The sequence below is a fragment of the Micrasema longulum genome, unplaced genomic scaffold (assembly GCF_059751315.1).
Source record: "Micrasema longulum isolate JH-2025_06_02 unplaced genomic scaffold, ASM5975131v1 h1tg001129l, whole genome shotgun sequence".
Classification (NCBI taxonomy): domain Eukaryota; kingdom Metazoa; phylum Arthropoda; class Insecta; order Trichoptera; family Brachycentridae; genus Micrasema; species Micrasema longulum.
The window spans coordinates 167264-183015 of NW_028278317.1; the positions used below are offsets into that span (position 1 = coordinate 167264).

Here is a 15752-nt window from a genome sequence, read left to right on the forward strand (position 1 = left end):
GTGTGTCATAGATCAGTGGGCTTTTATCCCTATACATATGAACGTTATTTATTGAAAATAATCTAATTGATTGCCTGAAAACAGTTGGAAATGTGTATCGAATCCCTGTCCATAAAACTCTTCATTCTGTACTTTTTGACCTTCCGCGTTCACAGACTCATCATCATTGGCACTGTGGTTCGAAAATAAAGGGAAAGTTAAAGTCTTGAGCTTCGGGTGCCAGTCTAAGGACAGTCAAATATTGCATTGTTATAGCGCGGATAGGAAAATTATGATAGACGGGTTGTAATCCCGTGAGGAGAGTTCCGAGGTTCGGTCAACACGGTTATTTATCTAATATTTGGGTGAATCATAAAAACGCTAATATTCCTTTAAATAAAGGATGTAATCATCGCAATCATTTTTTTCCCTTACCTTCATATTGAATTCTTTTATATGAACTTAAAATAACCAGTCTTGAGCTTCAGATGTCAATGACATTAAAATATTCTAGTTAACACCTTTTTAAATAAATATCTAAAATCAACCATATCGGTAATCGAACCCGAGACCTCTAGCATGGTGGGTTAACTTGTTCGCCACTACGAAGCTGACAAATTATCATTATGAATCATTACTTTTTTTAATCTCTTTGGAAAATTCAGTGCTGACGATTTGTCCCTTTGCCACCAACTTTGTTTTGATGAAAAATGCATAAAATTACAAAGTTAAACTTTTATTACCTTTTAGCATGGTGTTTAATTTAAACTTGTATTTAAACCCCTTTTATTTGAAGTCTGTATCGGTAACCACTCGACTGTTAGCTTGCCTACTCACACAAGATACTGCCTGAAGCGTGAAGTCTGGTTCTTCACTTAGCGTTATACTTTCAAATTATCTACTCTTATTCCTTTTACAACATACTTCCTTATCTAAACGTAGAAGGGTGATAAATATATATGCATATTGTACGGTGAACGGCAAAAAACATATTAATTGAGCAAAACTAAACATTATAATTGGTCTTTATTAACATGTACTTAAGAATAATAATAGTAATCTTTTTTTTAGGCATTTCAAGAAAAAAAATCACAATGACATAGCAAAAATAATATTAGTTCAATGTTTACATTTAAAAAAATAATTTTACGTAATCCCTTACACACGTACGTACAATATGCTATGTATATTTTGCAACATTACTTTTTTTGTTGCATCTATCAATGTAGGTAAACCCGTATCAAGAAAAAAAAAACCTAAAAACTTTATTTGTGCTCTATAAGATACAAATAACTTCTTATTTTATATTAATTCAAATATTTGTAAAAAAAAATACCGAAAATTTAATTACCATTCTGTGTCCCAAATCCGATATTTCAATCATCTTTTACAGAAAGCTTAAAAACTACATTGATGATTGAGTTTTTTATAACAATTTTGTTGAAAAGAATTGTAAAACTTGCCAATATTATCATTTTATTTGTATATTGTATATATTTTTTTGTTATACCCACGCGCCAGATTCTCTTCGGACATCTATCTCCCTTTGTTAACCATGGAGTTGATACAGTGCTTTATTTATTTAGTTTTTTATTGCTTAGTTCTTGGCATGAACACTTGACAAACTTACTACTATGCTCTATTTTTTATAAATTTATTGATATCATTCTAACTTTGCTAGAATTCTACTCGTCCATGCGCTTTGTAGCTGCACGATGATTGGTTATCTAGCTTTCATATACCAACTTAAAAATACCTAAATTTTATAAATGGGGTCTAGAATTCCAATTATCTATGCGCTTAGTAGCTGCAAGACGTATTGTAATCTTACTCCTTTTTATTATTAAAATATATATATTATTTTTTTTTAGTATCATTAATACACTAAATTTATTTGTCAATTTTTAAAATGTGTAAATGGGGGCTAAATTTCTAACTGTCTATGCGCTCTGTAGCTGCAAGACGTCCTGTAATCTAGCTCCTATCTGTTATAATTTTTTATTGATCTTAATTGAAAACGAGGAACTAGAATCCCAACCGTCCGTGCGCTCTGTAGCTGCAAGACGTACTGGGATATTTATTAATTGTACAGCGCCCTTGAGGTGATTTTCACAAAAATGGCGCTATATAAATTATCCAACTATAACTATAGCGCGTATATTTGACTTATTCGGCGATCCTCGTTCGCAAGCCGGCTGAAGTATAGTCAATTTTTTAAAGAGTAGTTTCTCCTACAAAAAACACTGTTTTTTTCTAAAATTACGTTACATGTATATAAAGTGTTAAATAAATAAAGAAGAATCAGATTTTTTCACTAAAATCACATTTTTTATAAAAATCTTATTAAAAATTGCGAACGACTCATTAGTTCTAGTTATTCCAGAAACTGGATTAAATTTACAAATGAAACGATGAATCTTATTTGTTTTTCACAGTTCCAATGCTATTAAAGCATGTTTTCATCACACACGACTGATCGTTATAAAAATCCGCTAAATAATGAATGCACGGAAGGCAATTACCCACGATTGTCATGGGTTTGTTATTACATAAAAGTTTATTTTTAATCAGATACCGTTTGAAAAACTTGGCCAATGAGTGCAACTATCGAGGGGGTTGCAAGTGCCGGGTAATAAAAAGGAACATTAAAGGGTTGGTGGATGAATAACATTTAAACTAAAATAAATACCCCTTTTCACTCAACGACCACTTGACTTTTTATGTAATAGCGGTGCCTGGTGCCTGATGGCTGCTAGCAGCGATAACATTTCGCAGAGTAAATATTGCAAGTTTGTAACAATTTTCAATAAAATTTGCAATACACAAGTTTAAAAAAATTTAGCAATAATTAAAAGTTGAGAATTTATTCTTAAGGGTGTAGTATGATAAAAAAAGGACATCATACAATTTTGCCATTTATAAACCCCGCTTTTTTCATAATCGCACCACTCAAAAAATAATGTAAATAAACATTAGGATAATAACAAACATGGCACGATCAAGTTCATCAAATACTTAAATATGGACATGTCAAAAATAGGAATAATCGGCGTGCGTGCATGAGAAGATGTATGAAAGCGAGGTATGTATACAAAGATAGAGTGATATGGCGTTCTATCCTCTCTTTGTTGGTTAATACTTACATTAGATTAGGTTTTTATTGTTATTATTATATAAGTATAGAACTACTTAAAGTTTAAAAAAAAATAATCTTCATCTTAGAATAGGCTGAGCCATGTTAGATGAAGACTATTCCAACCAGAGGACGCTCAGTAAACATTTTCTAATTATCTAGTTTTGTATAGATTCCCTGGTATTAAATATGTGTATTTATTTATGAAATAAATCTATTTTATATATTTATATTACATATGTATACTTAATTATAAATAAATTTATTTATCTGTCGGCCTCGTGGTGTAATGTTCAGCGCATTTGCCTACCATGCAAGAGGTCATGGGTTCGATTCCCGACATGGTTGATATGAAATATGATTTAAAAGGGTGTTTTTACACTAGAATATTTCATAGTCCCTAGACTGGTGCCTGAAGCGTAAGACTGATCACCTTATCTTCATGTAACAAAAACGATCAAGATACGCTGCGATTGGTGTACCAATGCAGTGTCCTATGCACCATTAGGTGCGGAAAGGGAATGATGATGAAGAAATTTATAAAATAAAATAAAATAAAATAATTAGACAATATTGCTAAGTTTTATTACGACAAAAAAAAACTCTGCAAATTAGAGATGTCATACTAGTGGACTAGACAACCGATATCTTTTGTTAAGGGCGGAAAAATATCATCATAAAATCAGTAAGTAAAAAACATGCACAACAATTCTTTGCTGGATACTATAAATGGAAAAATAACAGTAAAATCATCATTTTATACAAATTTAGTTAACAAAAGTTTGGCTTGAACGATTTCAAAGGGGTAAGTCGAAGACGCCATTAGTGTACATAAGCAGGTATCTTTAAAATGCATTTAACACCTTTCGGTAGACCACACAAGAACAACAAAAAAAACGAACTATCAATGTCTTATGTGCGGGAAAGATGTAAAAAAAAATAATGAATATTGCCAATGCCTTACAAACATTTGTGAATACATACTAATATTATAAATGCGATAGTGCGTTTGTTAGTTTGTTTGTGTTTCCTTCACGTCTCAACGGAGTGACCGATTGACATTTTTTTTTGCATAGGGATAGCCGGAGAGGTAAGAAGTAAAACTGGACACTTATCTTTTATCTTGAATTTTAAAAAAATACAATGAAAAAAATTTAATATTTCAACAATGAGCAACATTATTTGAAAATTAGTACCTTTGCGGTAAAGTGGGTGTCTAAAATAATCAATTAAGATATGAGGAACATGAATATTAAGTTCTCCAAAACGAAAGCCATTTTCAGAGGGAGTGTACAAGTCTGGATTTTGTCTAAGGCAAGAGACCATTGCAGGAGACTGCTGCGAGATATTGCATAGATTTATGTACTTTTAAGCGTGTTGTTCTGATGCTTATTGAAATATATGTATGTTTATAAAATAATATTTAATTTTTGTTCATGCTATTATTTAATAACGTACGTGCTTCCGCTTTAGTGAAGGAATTAAAAAATTGGATTTAATAAAACTAGTATTTTAATAGTTATTATAACATTATCGTAAAATTCCTTTTCGCACCCGATGGTGCACAGGGCACTGCATGCAATTGAAGTTAAAATAATCAATCTTGCGCTCCAGTTAAAAAGCAGATTTTAAAAAAGCGCGTAACATCCTTATGTGTACCTTTTTAAATTTGTTTCGTCCTGGGAACAAAGTCCCGATTTCAACGAAAGTACTGCGCAAAGATGGGTGGACCCTTAGTCCTTGTATATTTGCTTCAGTCAAACCGGTTCCTATAGCCGAAACTTCATTCTTTTTGTATAATATATCTGTTTGCATCGAAGGCTTGCAGTTCGGAATAAAGTCACGTTTGTTAACTAAACCAAAAAGTAAGTTTCGAAAGTCGTGATGGATCCAAACTGCAAGGATTTTTATTTATTTGCAATATATCTATACGACATAAGCCAATTACAACAGTTATATAAAGAAACATAAGTATAAGAAATTGAACCAAAAGAACATGTGGAAAAGACAAAAAATGGTGATAAAATAATTGTATTCAATATTTTTGAAAACACTATCAATATATTTATTTATTTATTAAACTATTTGTACATAATTTTATTTGTACATTGGCGGGCTTAGTTCCAAATGGCAATTTCTTCCAACCAACCAATATAATAATAGTTTTATTTTTATAATTCAAGTTACAAAACATATTCAATAGAAAGTAAAGATTAAAAAGCTAAAGATATATCAAAATAGAAAAAAACGTATATGTTTATATAATACCTTAAATAAAAACTATTACTCAATGGGAAAAAGGAAAAAAGAGGAAAGGAGATGTTTCTTCAGACGTGATTTAAACAGAGATAATGTAGTAACATCTTTGATGGTGGATGGGAGATGATTCCACAGTCGAGCGCCGCATGGACACTATATGAGTTGGAAAAGAAAGAGAAATTGTAGATGGGTATTAAGATAGTGCATTGAGAATTAGACCGAAGAGGTAAACCATGAACTGATAAGCGTTGAAATTTTTCACGCAGGTATATAGGAGCGTTAGGACTATGAAGTACATTGAACATAAGTGAGAGGGAGAGATAGTCTCTCCGCTGTCTAATTTTGAGCCATTTCAGTTGCCTACGATAATCAGAAAGTGGTCATATTTCCTAGGACCAAAAATGTACCTTATGCATGTATTCTGAAGTCGTTCAAGTTTGTCGAGTTGCTCACAGCTTAAATCAGTCATGGAAACATCAGCGTAATCTAGAATGGGTAGTAGTAATGCTTGTACATGGGTAATATACATATAAGACTTTGAGCTAATCCATGTCTATCCATCTTCATCCCACGCTGTGATGGTGGCGAAGAGATCTACGAAAAGTCGGAAGATCTGTCCCAAAAAATGACAAATTTGGTGACGAATTGACTAATCTTACATTTTGAACATCGGGGACATAAAAAAAATGTTGCTAGTACAAGATATGATAAATGGCAAATTTCGACTTCTGGTGTCATAGTTGGAAAAATGAAAATAAATTGATTGCAACAGAGATAGGACATTACTCAAAGCATTAAGTATTTTGAAAATGCATACAAGGTACATCTCAGCTCTGCGTTTCTCCAATGAAGACAAATTGAGAGATTGCTTTATTTCAACAATTAGGAATAATTACTCCTTTGCAATTGCAACCGACGCAACCATACCACTTTTCTTAGAAAACGGTGCTGGACAGACTCGATATGGACAAAATAGGTCCTATAGAATGGAGACCAAATTCGAGAAGCATATTTTAGATGGAGATAGGAAGAATTTAATTTAATCTAATATTAATATTATGAGCACTGAAATTTGTGTCCGATCTGATGAATAATTAATATATGTGTGAAATCAATATAGATATTGTGGAGAAATGTTTTCATATATAACTTTAAAAAAGAAAATATAAAAACATATGTGACTAGAAAAACGCGACATGTTTGACATTGATATTTGTGACGATGTTCTACAAACATTTGAATGGTTTGGAACAAAGTTGAAAATGAACATTAATCGTCACGTGTTAGGGACGTGGCCAATGTAATTTATTTATTTTATTAGGTAAACAAACAGTATGTACACATATATTGCCAATTTCTTTGTATATTAGTGTAAGAAACTCATGCACACACAAAAAAAAATGTTTACACTTAATACAATAATTTAAATTATGTTCAATATAATAAATGTAAAAGAAACGAAATGAAAAGATATTTTTATAATAATAATAATAAAGTTAAATATCTGCTTCTCTCAAAATTTCTATAATTTTTGACCTAAATTTACAAACATTGTCACAAAAAATATCAGCTTCGGTAAATATATTGTTATATTGGCTGCATATTCTAGGTATTGTAGATTGTTTCAAATAGTTTTTTGACGCGTTTTCAGTGTAAAACAAAAAGTAATTACTGTTTTTGCGGGAATGAGGAAGTTCAGTGTCTTTTTTTTTTTTTTATTTGTTAATAGAATATTAAACTTAGCCAAAATGATTTTTTTATACCGTTTTATCAGCGCCATGATTTTTTAAGTTTTGTATTTCTGAAATAACTCCGCGTGTGACGTCAGAGGTAGTTCTCTGAAAATTCTTACGATTGCTTCGTTTACGGTGACCAAACCGGATATCCATCAAACTCTCATATCTCAAATTATAGCGCTTTTATTAAAATATTTTTCATGCATTTTCAAGAAATTTTGCCGCACAATTCAATGCGATAATTTTTACCGCGCGCAAGAGAACTTTTTTTGTATCCAATTTAGTACTGAAATTCCTCATTCAAAATTCAAATTTAAAAAAATATTATTTATGCTACTAATAAGTAACATTTGAGCATGGGCCAGGATTACAACTGTGCAGGAGCTGTTTCGCACTGCTCAGGATAGGGAAGCTTTCTCACAAGTGATTTCAACGTCGGGGGGACCCGACATGACACATGAAGAAGAAGAAGAAGTAAAAAAAATATTTTTTTTACTGGACAGTATTTTATAGACCCTCATTACTTTAAAAATCTAAAAACAAAAATCTTGATATTTCCCTATTCTAACAAAACGAGTATTTTCCATTCAAAGGCAACTGTCTTTGACGATGATCACATGCAAGTGAAAAATAAGGAAAAAAATATCTGTGTAGATAGGTATATTTTTTTCCTTTATTTTCCAATATTTATTTATTTTTGTATATTTCTATAGTATAATAAGTTGACATTCAAATGCGAAATTTAAACAAACTTATATTTTCTAATAAAAGTAATCAGTAGTTTTTCAATTTCATGATAATATAAAAATCTTAAATATCCTTTTAAAAATAATGAAAAGGTCCAGTGGTTTTTTAAAATACAGCTATATTTGCTCACTGAAAAATCTAAAATTGAAAAAAAAGCTGTTACAATTGCATTCGAGTTCATTCAGAGATAACATTATAAAGGACGAATTATTTTCTATACTGGAAAGTCAACAGAACGCACTGTACCAGAAATGAAGGGATATTTTAATAAAGCAAATGAGCATTAGGTTCATGTCACGAGATGTCATATGTCACATGTCACGCTTCTGACATGTGTCCACCCCTGCAGATTCATTACCCTGTAATTTGAAGGCCCATAAACATCATTTAGAAACACATTTTATTTGATGCGTGCGTGAAAACGATGCAATTTCATGAACTAACAAAATGTGTGTAACCATTATAACAGAAGAAAATAAGGCCTCCGGTGTTATGGCTAAGACGCACTCACACACGGAAGGTTCCGGGTTCTATTCCCGGTGAGAACACAAAAAAATAAATTGGGATTTTTCTCAAGTCTGGGTATTCTGCGCTCTTAATTACCACTTATCCACATTTGGTGTTTCAATATAGAAACATATGCACCATCAAGTGCAATATCCGTACCAGATGGTGTATAGGGAACCACATTGGAACATTAAGTCTTAATCTCGACTTTAGTAGATGCTTGAGATTTTCCCCTCTCTGTTGCAACAAATTCAGATCTGAATAACTCCCCAGGAAGGAAATCCAGCCTGTCTGCAAACTTTCAGGCATACTCAAAGAATTTTTGAATCAACTAACTGGTAAAAGAAGAAGCATAAAAATAAGAAAACTGTTTTCAGGCGTTGCCTAGTAGGTGAATTGGTTCAACCGGATGAATCTCACCCACATGATGAAGGTTTCAGCCCTTTTACTTCAAAAAAGTCAGCAGATGGAAGAGTTGAGGAAAAGTAGATGTTTAAACATAGGCAGAATGGTGAATGTTACACAGTGTGTAAAATGGCCACATAAACCATCCAACGACTGGGCATAATCCTTGTAAATGCCTAGACTTTCATATTCCCTTCTCAAAAATATTGGCCATCTCTGTTGCAACCAATTTTGATTATAATTATTATTTTATGGGAACATACAGTCAATAATTATTTAATTACTTAAAAAGATAAGCTTAAAAGACACACCAGCGAAGATTCTAAATAAGAATCATCCTAACTAATTTTAAAAAGATTCCAGGGCCGCATATTCTATTTAAATTTGACGATCAATATCGGATAGGACAGATAATGTCAAATACTTGGTAGAAATTATTGATATAAATTCAAAGTGGAAACAGCAGATTTAAAATATTACAAACTTAAAAACTAACGTATATAATCAAAACAATTCGAAATATAATTTATGTAAAATAACTTTTTTTAAATTATTTTACATTGGGCCAATCAATTTTGGAGTATGGTATAATCGGATGTGGTGGTTGATAATGTATTTGTTGGACAAAAATCCATAATTAATAAAACTTAGAGTCCCGATACAGATATCTACTGAAGAATTATTCCACAAATCACAACTTATGACACCAAAACAATACTCGCTTCAGATTCAAAAACTACTCTTACTCAAATAAAAGACATAACCCCACAAAACATCACGTACAAATAATATAATTACTAGATACTCAACACGAAGACAACTTAAACAAATAAATACTAATACCACTTTCGGACAAAGGGATTTTGAGTATAATGCAATCAAAATCTATAACCTGCTTCCACAGTCAATTAAAACAATTATAAATAAGAAAACGTTTAAAAAGGCCATACAAAAATAGATAGAGGAGCAGGGTAGAAGTAAAATGGATTGTCTCATTCGCCCAAACCAGCATTGAATAAACCGCTCAACAAATGTATAATTTATTTTATGTTTTTGTTCTTTTATTGTACGTTTTATAATATTTATTTATTTGACATAAACGGCATAAATTGCCTTTAACATATATTATACATAAATATGAAAAAAAATACATATATAAAAACATAACAAAAATTATAAAATTGCATAACTACAACAAAAATAACAAGTAGGTAAATACACATAAACAACCAAAAATATTAACGAAATAAATACATAAATATGAAAAAACAAAAAAAGGAAAAACATTTTTAAATATAAAGAAAAGTTTAAGAATAATATTGCGAGAGAAAAAAAGAAATCAGATTCGTTTTATAACTATCAAGTCCAGAACCAAATATATCAGCCTTGTCCTCATACTGATTGCCGTATCTATGGAGCCTAGAGATAGGCGAGTGCATGTGATAGTCGGTCCTAGAACTTGCAGAACAAAAAGGAGATATGTGGCGGGTATGTCGACCAGGTACACGGAAACACACCAATAAATAATACAAGTGTACATACATTAAATATAAACTTTTGTACGAAACATTTAAAACGGTCTGAATGTTTTGTTAATTATCTTTGTATATTAAGTCTTCTTTGTTTATTCTGAGATGTAAAAATATTTTTTTAGTATATTTTTAAGTGTCCCTGGCATGGGTAATCGTAGTGAGACCACATTGTTTTTATTAATAATCTTTGTTTAAAATTGAAAAAAATTAATAAATAAACCAACAAACTTCAAAATTCAACCGAATCGTGAAGTATTAGAATCGTGGTCAATGCAATGGAACGTTTTTGCGGGAATTTAAAATTATAAATTAAGAAATATTTTTAATGCCACTAGTGAGTACCAAAAAAAAAAATTTTGTACTCGACAGTATTTCATAGACCCTTATTAATTTTTAAATGTTTTTTAAAAATCGTGATATTTCCCTATTATCTTACGTCTCGATACATATCGTTTTAATTTCGATTCTGAATTAAATTGTATAGTTACGGAACTATTTCGCCAGATGGTGCGTTATGGTATTGGCATTTAAATGCAACGAGTTCAATGGGGTAGTTACAATTACCATAATCATAAATTCTGTTACTTTGTAAGTACCTATAATAAAAAGCATATTAATTATTTTGAATAACCATGCTAATTCGCGTAAGGCAAACATTCACCTTATTAATTAGCAGTAGAGATGCTGACAAAAAAACGTTTTGACAAGTATTATTTTTACTTGCTATTGGGTAGGTGTAATGTTCTTGAAAATACACTGGAGCCCAGTTTTGCACGATTCCAAAATAAAACTGTGGAAAAAAAAAACTAACATTTATATGACAATGTGCTGAAGTAATATAATTATATTATTTGTTATTAGAATACCCCCAATCGCTTTTTACTTACTTGACATATAATATAATTCGATACTGGTAACTTTTGTTACGATTGTTCAAAGTATTCTAATAATAATGATAGTTTATTAAAAAAAAAAAAACAAAAATTTAATCGAGTCGCGGTCCCGTGGCTAATGCCTCGGACTCACGGCTCAAAGGTGCGTGCTTAGAATCCCACTCTACCCCAACTTGATTCCTATTTTCTAATGGTGAGTTACTTAAAACTCGTTGAAATTGCCCTCAAAATGAAATATTTGGGTAAATCGAAACGTAAAAACATATTTTTTTAAATTATAATGTCTTCATCTACTACATTTTTTTGCTTATAAATATCTCTGGATTATGTGTAGTCTGCAGTTTACCTAAATTTTTTAAAAAAATATTTTTATGATCTAGTTTTGAGCAGACTCCAGAGGTTTTAAAATTGATTTATTAGTGCCTCCCCATCCAATTTGCCATTTCGATATCATGTTCTATATTTTTTTTAATATAAGGTGCAAATAAAAGTAATTCATTTTCATACAAGGAAACCTATCTAGCCTTGTTACCAGTTTTATTATTTTGTGTGAAACTGTTTTAGCTGATAACGAATCTACTGTGGTAGACTCACGGACCTAAGGTCAGGGGTTCAATTCACTCTACCACGACTCAATTTCCATTTATCCAGCACAAGACATTTACGACTTTTAGGAAATAATATTAAAATTTAAATATTTTAGTAAATAATAAGAACTCAAGTATTTCTCTTTCGCATTTAAATAAAAAAAAACATAATTAAAAAAATGGTGCCCGTACTGTCAGTAAAATTGGCCCCGAAGGACCGATTAAATGAGGCCCGAAGGGGCGTATTAAAATTAATTTAATAACATAATATATCCGGTTGACTTTAATGACAAAAAAAATATATATATTTAATAAGTGCCAAATTTAGATAATTACAAACGGCAGAAAATATTTTTTTTAAAAGTAAAAAAAATAAAAAAAATAATGTGTACATTGAACAATTTTTAGTATGCAGTAAAAATGCTTCACGTAATTGTGCAGAGAGTTTTCATTATTCTTACACATTTCATATACGTACCCACTTCCCCTCTGAAAAGAACTAGCCACATACAAATTATACGAAACGCCGCTAATGCATTCCAAATTCGAAATTTAAACATTCAAGTTTGAATTCGAAAGGGTTGTTCCAGAACGCATATTTCAAATAAATCATCGACAATATTGATATATCGAATTTATATTGGGGGACATTTTTTACGTTAATTTAATATTCGAGTGATATGTATTTTGTATTTTAACATACATATGTTTTTATAATGATGGGGTTGAGTGGTTTAGGTTATTGATAATGTATGCGGGAGATCTCTGGTTCAATTACCCGTGAAGTATAAATATGATACCGTTATTAAATTATTATAATATATACGCCTTGACATAAAAAAACAACTAACTTAAAATTTATAAATGATTCGGAAGAATCTAACCTTTATTCATACTAAATAGTTTTAACTCCTGATTTTTTTTTAATGGATGTTCAAGCATAGATAAATTGGTGAATGTTAGGTATTTATTGTTACTAGAGTGTGAATTATGTTATATCCAAAACTAGTGACCGACCGAAGTTCGTACTTCGGTTGCGGACAGTTTCGGCCAGTAAAACGAGTTTTAGGCGCGGTTTCGGTTTCAGCCCAAAAATGGCCGAAACTTCAGCTCAGCCGAAACCTGCGGTCAGGATGATCTTATTTTAATGTTATTCCTTTATACCTACATAAAAATTTAATATTTCCATAGCGTACACTGAAGTATTGTTACAAGTTATTTCTTACCTTCATCTCTCTTACCATGCTCTCCTCAAAGTTGGTATAGATTTTACTTTTTACTTAAATTATTTTTTTATGTATATTTTGTAAAAAAAAATTCTTGGACCACTACAGGCCAGAAGGTCTAATTACAGTGGTGAATCACAGCACAGAACATTCGGGCTTGAGAAAAATCACATTCTTTTTTTGTGTTCTCACCGGGAATCAAACCCGGAGCCTTTCGTACGTAATTCAAGCGTCTTAGCTATTACGCCACAGAGGTCTCTAATAAATACAGTAATACTTAAATAGATAGTACAATAATTCTATCATTTTTACTATTTTGAAATAAGTATTAGCATTAGCGTTTTTATATTTTACTCAACTATTCCAATTTATGTAAATAACTCACTTTTAGAAAATGGAAATCAAGTTGGGGTAGAATGGGGTTCGAACCTCAGACCTCCGTGAATCCGCAACACTAGACACGGAACTACAATCCGATTCATATGAACATATTAACTCTCTATTTTGTATTTTTTTGTTTTTTTATTTATTTATAAATTTCATTAAAGGTGCATGTTTTTTTAAAATTCTATACAGATCTACTTTTATTCATCTAGTAAATGTTATCACTGTAACTCTCCAAAAAAAGAGGCTAACTCTTGTGCTTGGAGAGAGACTTATACTGTTGTAGTTGTTTATTTATAAGAGTTTATACAATTTTGAATATGCGAATACGAGAGAAAAAAATATTAACATAGGATATATAAAGAAAAAAACATAAAATAATAATTCATTCATACTAATTAAACATCTGATGCAGTTTTTACACGTGTTAAAAAAGTTTCAAGAAAGGGGTGCTGCGTTGGTTTGGACATGTAGAGCGAAAGCACGGCTTAAAGGATCTACGATGCGAATGTTGATGCATGCAGAAAACGAGGATGTCCGAGAAAGACATGGCGCGATCAAGTCTATCAAATACTTGAAGATGGACATTTCAAGAGTAGGAATATTCAGCGTGCGTGCATAAGAAGGTGTGAGGTCTGTATGCAAAGATAGAATGATATAGCGTTCTATCCTCTCTGCCTATCCCTACGGGGAAACGGCGTAATGGTTTGTTTTGTTTTTGTTAAAAATTGTTTTCTTTTTATTCACTTGTATTTCAATTTTAAAGCCTGTAAATTGTAAATAACTGCGTAAGAAAATAAGAATCGCGTTGGTCCTTGATTTCACGACACTACTATGGTACTATAACCCAGTTTAAATTCCTTTAATATGGGAATTTGAATTTGAGGAATATAATAAAATTCAAATTTGGAATTCGAATTATATTATATTTCTTAAAACTGCGTGAAGGAAAAACAAATAAATAAAATAATAATCGATGAACGACTATTATCAAATAAAAGGCATTTAAAACGTTTTAAGCTTAAACAATTACATTAATTAATCCCATTATGTCATGTGATGTTTACGTTAAATTTAGACGGTAATAATATTTTATTGTCACAACTATGTAATACTAGTTTTGAATATCTCGCATTATATATTTTTCTAGGGTATGTTTTTTTTGTTGTTTCATTAAGCGTATATTCGGAAACTTACTTATTTTTGTTTTCAAGAGCCAAAATCACTCTCAAACGAGTGGAGAGGTATGATTTTTTTTTATTATAATACTAAAAAATGCTTGTATTATAAAAAATGCACTTCTCGTTTCTTTTAGTATGTCAAAATGTTTGTAAAAAAGGCTGGATTTTACTATCTAGGGAGTGAGTTATAAGGATAAAAATTTATTGCAACAGAGAGGGAAAACATTTTTGAGAAGTTATGGAAGTCTTGGCATTTACATGCCTGGAAAGAAGTATAAAAAAAAAAAAACATTTCAGGCGTTGCCTAGTTCAATGCGAAATAATTCAGCAAGACGAATCTCACCCGCATCGATAAAGGTTTTAGCTTTTCGACAAACTGAATAATTAAATGAATACGGTGAATGTTACACAGTGTGTAAATTGGTCACTTAAACCAGCCAATGACAGGTCTTAAGCTCTGTAAATGCATATTCGTCGATATCTATTTGTCTGAAATGTTCTCCATCTCTGTTGTAATACGTAAACTAAACAATTAAAAATAGGTAATAAATTCTTGTTTGACTAACGTGTAAAAAATTCCCACGTTATTTAAATTTATTTTTAAATGTTTTAAATATGTGCATGTTGTTACCTTATTGTGATAAAATCGATTGCACCATCAATCTGAAATCGTCCGAGTTCAAACATGTATCTACCAATATTTTCAAAGTCACTTTTAAATGTCTAAAACAGCACAGAATAATCCAAAAATAGTTTTCCACATAACAATAAAATCCTTACACAGTTTTCAAACGTAAATATTTTATCCGGCACTCGAAAATCCACGTAAAAACTATTTATAATGTCTAAGTAACAAAAAAAACATTGTCAGACGGTTTAGTGTTCGAAACGTTTAAAACAAACTAAGTCGCGGAGTTCAAATGTTTTTTATTGTACAATTTCGCGTCCGTAACGCAGCCCGACTAAATTCTAAATGAACAAATGAAATACAGTCATACCTGAAACATAACCTTAAAATGTATGGAAAAAAACCTTCGTACGTTCGTACCTGTATGTACAGAATGCGTGCTGTGTCCCTTTTTCGCCCGCGTGTTGGTCGTGCGTGTGAGTGTGACAGTGCACCCGCGGGAATTTACAATACTCACGTGTTGTCAACCTTTCTCAAACATGACGAAATTTCGGA

The 15752-nt window shown here is 31.2% G+C and overlaps 1 protein-coding gene across 1 annotated transcript in view; it reads right to left on the reverse strand.

Moving 5' to 3' along the window:
- Positions 1–15545, reverse strand: part of LOC148276907 (uncharacterized) — a gene marked incomplete at its 3' end in the record, with an annotated part of 180715 nt that extends 165170 nt beyond the window's left edge. Inside the window, exon 1 of the mRNA XM_088233603.1 lies at positions 15201–15545. The remainder of the gene's footprint in view (positions 1–15200) is intronic.
- Positions 15546–15752: the final 207 nt, after the last annotated feature.